Raw genomic sequence first — 9,568 nt, 5'->3', positions numbered from 1 at the left:
CTTGGCCCACTCAAAATTCTCTCAGAGATCTCTTGGCCCCACCTCCCTCGCAGGTGTTTTGGGGGCAGGAAGGAAAGGCAACTGTAAGCCACTTTGAGACACATGAGGTCTGCTGGGTGACCTTGAGAAAGTGCAAGTTCTTTCAGAGCTCTCTCAGCCTCACCTACTTCACAGAGTGTCTGTTGTGGGAAGATGAAGAAAAGGTAATTGCAAGATGCTTTGAAACTCTATTGGGCAGTAAAAAATGGGATACAAAAAAACCAAAAAAAAAAACAGCAGTTCTTTTTTGTCTCTATACCAGGTATTAGCTGGTCACTATTTGGGTACAGAGCAGGAACTGGAAGTGGCCTTGTTAAAATTTCTTTCTTTCTTTCTTTCTTTCTTTCTTCCTTCCTTCCTTCCTTCCTTCCTTCCTTCCTTCCTTCCTTCCTTCCTTCCTTCCTTCCTTCCTTCCTTCCTTCCTTCCTTCCTTTCCTTCCTTTCTTTCTTTCTTTCTTTCTCCTTTTACATCACCCACTGCCCCTTTTTGAAGGGTTGTTCTAATTAGCCCTGGCCTTTTGATTGACTCTGCCATAACTAGGATTGTCAGGAAGAGCCTGTCTTACTACACCCAAGGCAGAATATGTCCTCTGAAGCTCCTGAGCATAAAAAGTCATTCCCTAGCCAGGCTGTCATTAACGGTGTGGGCTGGGGATCCCCTTGAGGACTGACCTGTATCGAGCGTTAAGTTGCACCGACAGTCCATGGCAGGGTGGAGATGAAACAGAATGCCACATGGAAGTGTCTTCAGTGTGGACTAGGATAAATATGGCCTCAAGCACAAGTTTCAAACCGAGTGCGGATTTCTGGTAGGCTGAAAAACAAGAAGGGAACACAAATCCAGCCTGAGAAAGTGAGTCAGGAACCCAAATGTTGAGCAGAAAATATATATATATTAAAGTCAAAACATGAATATTTATTATTAAGTTCACATGAAGAAGATTTAAAACAACATTAATAAACAGGACACACTCTGTGCAATATTGCACATCCAGTATCAGTGGTTGCACATGATATTTTAATTATATATATATGTATGTATGTATGTATGTATGTATTAGATTTCTACACTGTCCTGTCCAGGAGACTGTCATGGGGTGGTGTACAGCATAAGAATTTAATACAGAAAGTTAAACAATTAAAATTTAAGCTTCAAATTAATGGTAAAAGCCATTGGCATGAACAGATTAAGATTGACTGTGGCATTTCGTCCCTCAGAGCAGGCAAGTGTCAGGCAGTAATTTGGAGCTTCTTCACATCAGTATTGGTGACTGGAAGGTGGGTGGGTGGGGCCAAGGAATAGGCAGATGTTAGTTAGCTTTTGCACCAATCAAAAGCCAGGTGGACAACTTCCATTTTACAAGCCCTGCGGAACTGTGCTTGTTCCAACAGGGCTTAGATGTATTCCGGGAGCTCATACCACCAGGTAGGGCCCAGGATGGAAAATGCCCTGGCCATGGTTGAGGCCAAATGTACCCCTTTGAGGCCAGGGACCACCAGAGACCAGAGACAAAATGTGTTTCTACCAAGAGGGTCTTCATCAGATGTCAAATAAACTAGATGCATACATATAGTAGCATAGTATTACAATGAGGCCCGGTTGGTGGCATAAGAATGAATCTCCCAACAATATTAGTCAGTAAACCATATATTTTTGCCCTTCTGGGGTATCCCCAGGTCCCCTGTGGAGGCTGGCATCCCTGGATCTCTGTGGGGCACAAGACCATAGTCCCTCCTCACAAGCAGCCATTTTTTCCAGGGGGACTAATCTCTGTTGTCTGGAGATAGCAAAATTCCCCCTCCAAAACAGCCATTTTCCCCTGGGATGTTGATCTGCGGATCAACTGCAAACCGCACCTGGATGTTGCACCTGGAGGTTGGTGACCCCTGGGTTAGGAATTTTTCTTGAAGTTTGGAGGTGGAGTCCAAGGGGTGGGTGGGAGAAGGAGTAAAGGCTGCCCACCAGCCCCATGGGACCCAGGACAGTCTCTTCCCTCCCTGCCTGCCTTCCTCCTAGCTGTTTTCTTCAGAAGAACTGGTGCCTGGAGATCAGTGGTTATACCTGGAGATCAAGCCCCCACCTGGAGGTTGGCAACTCAGCTGGCTGCACATGGAGGAGGAGTGGGGGATCAATCTAGGTTCTTGAGATTAGAGTCTCCTACTGTTTAATCACCTCCAACAGGCTGGATCTCAAGATCTCAAGATCCATCTGGGAACAGGCACCCCTTTTGTTCCTGGGTACAATGAGCAGGCAAGTTTGGCCTTGGAGTACAAAATGAAGCAGGGCACAGGCTGGTAGAATTTTGTCAAGGGAATACAATGGTCATAGCAAACACTCTTTTCCAACAACCCAAGAGACGACTCTACACATGGACATCACCAGACGGTCAACACAGAAATCAGATTGACTATGTGCTCTGCAGCCAAAGATGGAAAAGTTCTATCCAGTCAATAAAAACAAGACCAGGAGCTGATTGTGGTTCAGATCATGAGCTTCTTGTTGCAAAATTTAGGCTTAAATTGAAGAAAATAGGGAAAAGCACTAGGCCACTCAGGTATGAACTAAATCATATCCCCGACGAATACACAGTAGAGGTGACAAATAGATTTAAGGAATTAGATCTGATAGACAGAGTGCCTGAAGAACTGTGGACGGAGGTTCGCAACATTGTACAAGAGGTAGCAACTAAAACCATCCCAAAGAAAAAGAAATGCAAGAAATCAAAAAGGCTGTCTGAGGAAGCTTTACAAATAGCTAAGGAGAGAAGGGAAGTGAAAGGCAAGGGAGAAAGAGAAAGATACACCCAATTGAATGCAGAATTCCAGAGAAAAGCTAGAAGAGATAAGAATGCCTTCTTAAATGAACAGTGCAAACAAATAGAAGAAAACAATAGAATGGGGAGGACCAGAGATCTTTTCAAGAAAATTGGAGATATGAAGAGAACGTTTCATGCAAAGTTGTGTATGATAAGGGACCAAAATGGTAGGGACCTCACAGAAGCAGAAGAGATTAAACAAAGGTGGCAAAATTATACAGAACAACTATACAAGAGCGAACTTAACATCACTGATGACCACAGTGGGGTAGTTACTGACCTGGAGCCAGACATCCTGGAATGTGAAGTCAAGTGGGCCTTAGGAAGTCTGAGCAACAATAAAGCTAGTGGTGGTGACAGCATTCCAGTTGAACTATTCAAAATCTTAAAGGACGAAGCAGTAAAAGTGCTACACTCAATATGCCAGCAAATTTGGAAAACTCAACAATGGCCACAGGATTGGAAAAGGTCAGTTTACATTCCAATCCCAAAGAAGGGCAATGCCAAAGAATGTTCAAACTACCGCACCATTGCACTAATTTCTCATGCTAGCAAAGTTATGCTCAAAATCCTACAAGCTAGGCTCCAGCAATATGTGGACCGAGAACTTCCAGAAGTACAGGCAGGATTTCGAAGAGGCAGAGGAACTAGAGATCAAATTGCCAACATACGCTGGATCATGGAGAAAGCTAGGGAGTACCAGAAGAACGTCTACTTCTGCTTCATTGACTATGCTAAAGCCTTTGATTGTGTGGAGCACAACAAATTGTGGCAAGTTCTTAAAGAGATGGGAATACCAGAGCATCTTATTTGTCTCTTGAGAAATTTATATGCAGGTCAAGAAGCAACAGTGAGAACTGAACATGGAATCACTGACTGGTTCAAAATTGAGAAAGGAGTTCGGCAAGGCTGTATACTGTCGCCTTGCCTATTTAACTTGTATGCAGAGCACATCATGAGAAATGCGGGATTAGAGGAGTCACAAATTGGGATCAAGATTGCAGGGAGAAATATCAACAACCTCAGATATGCAGATGATACCACTCTAATGGCAGAAAGTGAAGAGGAACTAAAGAGCCTGTTGATGCGGGTGAAGGAGGAGAGTGCAAAGGTTGACTTGAAACTCAACATCAAGAAAACAAAGATCATGGCATCCGGCCCTCTCAATTCCTGGCATATAGATGGGGAAGAAATGGAGATAGTGACAGATTTTATTTTCCTGGGCTCTAAGATCACTGCAGATGGGGACTGCAGCAAAGAAATTAAAAGACGCTTGCTCCTGGGGAGGAAAGCTATGGCAAATCTAAACAGCATCCTAAAAAGCAGAGACATCACCCTGCCAACAAAAGTGCGTTTAGTCAAGGCTATGGTCTTCCCAGTTGCAATGTATGGCTGCGAAAGTTGGACCATAAGGAAGGCCGAGCGTCAAAGAATTGAGGCTTTTGAACTCTGGTGCTGGAGAAGACTCTTGCGAGTCCCTTGGACTGCAAGGCGAACAAACCGGTCAGTCCTAGAGGAGATCAACCCTGACTGCCCTTTAGAAGGCCAGATCCTGAAGATGAAACTCAAATACTTTGGCCACCTCATGAGAAGGAAGGACTCCCTGGAGAAGAGCCTAATGCTGGGAGCGATCGAGGGCAAAAGAAGAAGGGGACGACAGAGAATGAGATGGCTGGATGGAGTCACTGAAGCAGTAGGTGCAAACTTAAATGGACTCCGGGGAATGGTAGAGGACAGGAAGGCCTGGAGGATCATTGTCCATGGGGTCGCGATGGGTCGGACACGACTTCGCACATAACAACAACACAATGAGCTTTGCCCCTAGTATAATAATCACTTCAGACATGGAGCTCACAATCAAAAATCAAAGTAGTAACCAACCACCATTCTGTCCAGGGCCAAGGTCCAGTCCTGAGTATAAACAATCTTGTGTAAACCAAAAGGAAGGGCCTTGGCCCTGGACAGAACATTGCCCAGACTGTCTTATGTTTTAATGTTTCTAATCTTCTTCATGTGCTCTTAATAATAAATATTTGTATTTTCATTTTAATATATATATTTGCTGCTCAACCTTGAAGTTCCTGACAGGATTTTTGTTAGCATGTGTACACCGCCCGTGGCGCCGCGGGCGCCACGGACTAAATAAAATAGTAAGGGGTTCTGGGGCGGGATGTGTCCGGGATGAGGAAGGGTCCGGATTGGACCCTTCCTCATGACAGACAATCAGAGGGACCAATCGGCAGGCGCGAATCGCCTGCCGATTGGTCCCTCTGATTCCCAGCCCCAGTAACTGCAAGCCGCGCGCAGCGCGGCTCGCAGTTGCTCCCGGCCGGACGCGTCAGGCCGGCCCCTGAGGGAGCCTCCGGCAAGACTCCAGCCGCCGAGAACCTCCAGCCGCCGAGACTCCAGCAAGACTCCAGCCGAGGCAAGACTCCAGCCGCCGAGAGGGAATCAGGGCCAGGCCGCGCCCGCGCGGCCCGATCCGCGGGCGCGGCTCGCGGGAGCGGCCCGATCCGCGGGCGCGGCTCGCGGGAGCGGCCCGATCCGCGGGCGCGCCCCCGCGGGCGCGGCCGGGCACGGCCCCACGGGCGCGGCCGGGCGCGGCTCGATCCGCGGGCGTGGCCTCCGAGAAGCAGCAGAAAGAACCCACCCCCCCAGCCGCAGAAGATCAAAAAAACCCAGAGGAGCCGCCGCAGCCCAGCGCACCACGCCTGGGACTCCCCACCAAAAACCACGAGACGCCGAGGAGCCGTCACCCGCCTCCTCTTTCAGGTAGCCTGTCCCTTGCTCTGTCCCTCGCCTGCCCCTCGCTCTGGTCCCTGCCTGCTAGCGCCCATTGTCTTCTGGATACAATGGGCTTTTTTACTAGTACTTACATAAGACCTTTATTGGCATTATACAGAAAAAGTCTCATTGGCAGCAGTATAAAAAAAAACTGATAAAATTCCAGTTAAAACCTCTGACGAGTAAACTGAACACTATGTGAACACTAAACTGAACACTAAACTGAACCTGGCAATCTTCTCAAGTCTACCAGCAACATCTATCCTAAACACCTGGATTGTGACCTAGTGACAGAATTGGAGGAGTTAGACCTCGCTAGGTGACCTTAGGCTAGCCACTCTCTCTTTGCCAAGCGTACCTCACAGGGGTGTTATGAGGAAAAAGCAGGATGGGAACTATTTACATCTCTCTAAGCTCAGGCTGGACCAAAAGATAAGCAATAAATGGAATCTATGTTGATGCACCCGAAGTTTTGAAAACAGAGAAGGCAGACTGCGAATGAAGAAAATGTGGCACACAAGAAAATCCTTCTGGATTTTGAAGGAAAGGAAAAGCCAACTCAGTACTGGGACTTGGGGCTTGAAACAGTAGAGGTGAGAAATCTGAAATCAGCTCTCCTTGATTCTTGATCGGTTCTCACAAGCTCAGTGATTTATGTCAGAGATCCTGACCGGTTTGACAGCCTGAAAGTATTCTTCTGTGGCTATGACAATTTAACCTCCTTTGCTTTGCCTGACTCAAAAACTATCGTCTCTCTTCTCCCCCTCCCCTTCATCTTTTCTCTCTCCTTTATTCTCCCTCTCCTCAGCTCCATTTCCCTACTGTCTCACAAAAACAAATGACATCTTGTTTACGCCTGATGTCGAAAGAAAAGAATTCATTTCTGATGCACGGTTTCTTCTCCTGTCATTACATCTGGAGGAGGAGGAGGGCCCTGGGCCTGAGTCTTCAAAGGCAGCAGTCAACTCGAAATCAAGAACAAAACCATCAAAAGGAGTCAGGAGGAGACACTCCCACACACAAACACACACACCGAAGCATGAATTGTAGACTGTGGTGCCAATTCCTGGATTCATGGATTTCCACACGGCACCTCTAGGGAAAGCTGGAGTGAAGATGTTCTTCCCTCATGTCAGTCAGGGTTTGGCACCTAGGCAATAGACTTCCCTCTCCCGGCCCATGCGTATCTGTGCACGAGTGGGGTGGTAAAACATTTGTCTTTTAAAAAGAAAACAATCATCTTGATGGAATTACATGGATGGCTGGATCAAACTTCTTTCCGCAGCTCGGTTCTGATGCCTTGCGAAACCATCGCTTAATTAAAATAACCAAGAAGAGAGTGAGCATTCAAACGTGGACTAATTGCTGTCCTTCTTACCACTTTAAGCCTTCTTGCTCCCTATCTATTCAGATCTGCCTGGTGCATGCCGTTGCAGATGAGAGATCTGAAGATGATGGTCTGAAGCATTATTTTCTCCCCTTCCCTCCCCTCTCCTTTCACTTTCATTTTTAATTTTTTTAAAAATGTTGATGAAGTCCTCTGGAGAACTTGAAAAATTACAGTGTTTTGTACTATTATGGTTGGCCTTAAGGATACCAGCCTCCAGGTGGGTGCTGGGGATTCCCTGAAGGTACAGCTCATCTCCAGAAGACAAAGACCAGTTTCCCCCTGATGAAAAATGGCAGTTTTGGACAGTGGATAATATGGCATTGTACCCAAATGGCATTGTACTACACCAAGTTGGGGAGTGGTTAGGAGTGTGGACTTCTAATCTGGTGAGCCGGGTTGGATTCCGAGTTCCCCCACATGCAGCCAGCTGGGTGAACTTGGGCTTGCCACAGCACTGAGAAAGCTGTTCTGACCGAGCAGTGATATCAGGGCTCTCTCAGCCTCACCCACCCCACAGGGTGTCTGTTGTGGGGAGAGGAAAGGGAAGGCGACTGTAAGCCGCTTTGAGACTCCTTCGGATAGAGAAATGTGGCATATAAGAACCAACTCTTCTTCTTCTTCTTCTTCTAAACCAAGTTGGACTAAAAACAAAAAAATCAGGCATCACAGCACTGAGAAAGCTGTTCTGACCGAGCAGTAATCTCAGGGCTCTCTCAGCCTCCCCTCCCTCACAGGGTGTCTGTTGTGGGGAGAGGAAAGGAAAAGCGAATGTAAGCCGCTTTGAGACTCCTTCGGATAGAGAAATGCGGCATATAAGAACCAACTCTTCTTCTTCTTCAGTAATCTCAGGGCTCTCTCAGCCTCCCCTCCCTCATAGGGTGTCTGTTGTGGGGAGAGGAAAGGAAAAGCGAACGTAAGCCGCTTTGAGACTCCTTCAGGTAGAGAAAAGCAGCATATAAGAACCAACTCTTCTTCTTTTACCCTTCTGAGGTCCCTCTCTTCCCCAAACCGCACCCTCAAATCTCCAGCTATTTACCAACCTAGAGATGGCAACCTTGTATGATCAATGGAATTATAATTTTTTAAATTATGATGAATTAGTTTACGTCAAATCAGGATCTGAAACCTGGGTTTACTGTCACTTTCTCAACAACAGTTAGTCTAAACAATAGTTTCACATGATATACAAATCAGGACACACTGGCATAATTCTGGCTTGTTCCCTGGTGTTCTTTGTGGTACAGGAGAAGGAAGGAAAGCAATGGAACATGTGTTCATTGGGGTAAATCAGGTTCCGGACACGAGTCCAGTAGCACCTTAAAGATCAATGCAATTTTCTTTTTAGAAAATTTGTAATTAAGTGTTTTAAATACAGAAATATAAAGATTCCCATCTTGCCCTGTCCTACCCCTGAAAATAAGAGCCTCTTGTGGCGCAGAGTGGTAAGGCAGCCGTCTAAAAGCTCTGCCCATGAGGCTGGGAGTTCAATCCCAGCAGCCGGCTCAAGGTTGACTCAGCCTTCCATCCTTCCGAGGTCGGTAAAATGAGTACCCAGCTTGCTGGGGGGGTAAACGGTAATGACTGGGGAAGGCACTGGCAAACCACCTGTCGTGGTTCGGTCCTTGGTGGCTTGGGAACGGGACCGAACCCCGCCATCAGAGGCGCCCGCGATCACGGAGGTAGGGCATGGTGATCATAGGCAAGCCGGCAGCTGGGCGCCCCACCCGATCGTTGAGGTGGCAATGGCCGCTAAAGAACCTCAATGTCCCCCTCCACCTTTTGACAAGGGCCCGGAGATGGCCCTTTGTTCCAGGAAAATGGGCCATCAGGAACCCCGGAAAACCTCGCATATGTGCATGAGTCATGATTGTATCAGCATGTTCCCTCCGCAAGTACTGGGTGGGGCAATACAGCCTAAGGAGGTGGGTTTTGTATAAAAGGGAGCTTCCACCTGGAGTTCGGTGGAAGCTCTTACTCCATACCAGCGGACTCCACGTTGCTGAAATAAAGCTTGTTCCTGTTGTATCGTTCACCAGGCCTGGCGTGACGTTTTCTTCAAAGGGGCACCCTGTTTTTCAGTTAGCAAGCGGGTTCCCGACATCGTAAGAGCTTCCCACCGAACTCCAGGGTCGGCATCGCATCCGAGCGCTTATCGGGACGGATCCAGAGATGGCGTTTTCAAGCAACGGGGCGGTCTCGACCCCCACGAACCCCGGGAACATGAGTTTAATGTCCCCGGGAGATTTCCTCCGAAAATCGGGGGGCCAGGAGCAGCTGTCCGGGACCCCGAGACCCTCGGCAGCGGCGGCCAAGGGAAGGCGCCGGGCCATGGGTTTCCCAAGCACGGCGGGGAGCGCGCCGAGGTCTGGGGGGTTGGCCCCAACCTGGGACACCCAGCTGAGGCAGGCGCTTCGCCCGGTAGGACCTGAGGAATCCCTAGAGGACCTGCGGCGGGCCATGGCGGACTTGGCCAGGCGCTTGCAGGCAGCTGAAGCCCGTGAGCAAGCTCGGGCCGGGCCCGGGGGGACTGGTAATACAA

Source organism: Paroedura picta, chromosome 12 (assembly GCF_049243985.1).
Source record: "Paroedura picta isolate Pp20150507F chromosome 12, Ppicta_v3.0, whole genome shotgun sequence".
Taxonomy (NCBI): domain Eukaryota; kingdom Metazoa; phylum Chordata; class Lepidosauria; order Squamata; family Gekkonidae; genus Paroedura; species Paroedura picta.
The sequence above is the reverse complement of the archived record's forward strand: the minus strand, read 5'-3'. Positions refer to the sequence as shown.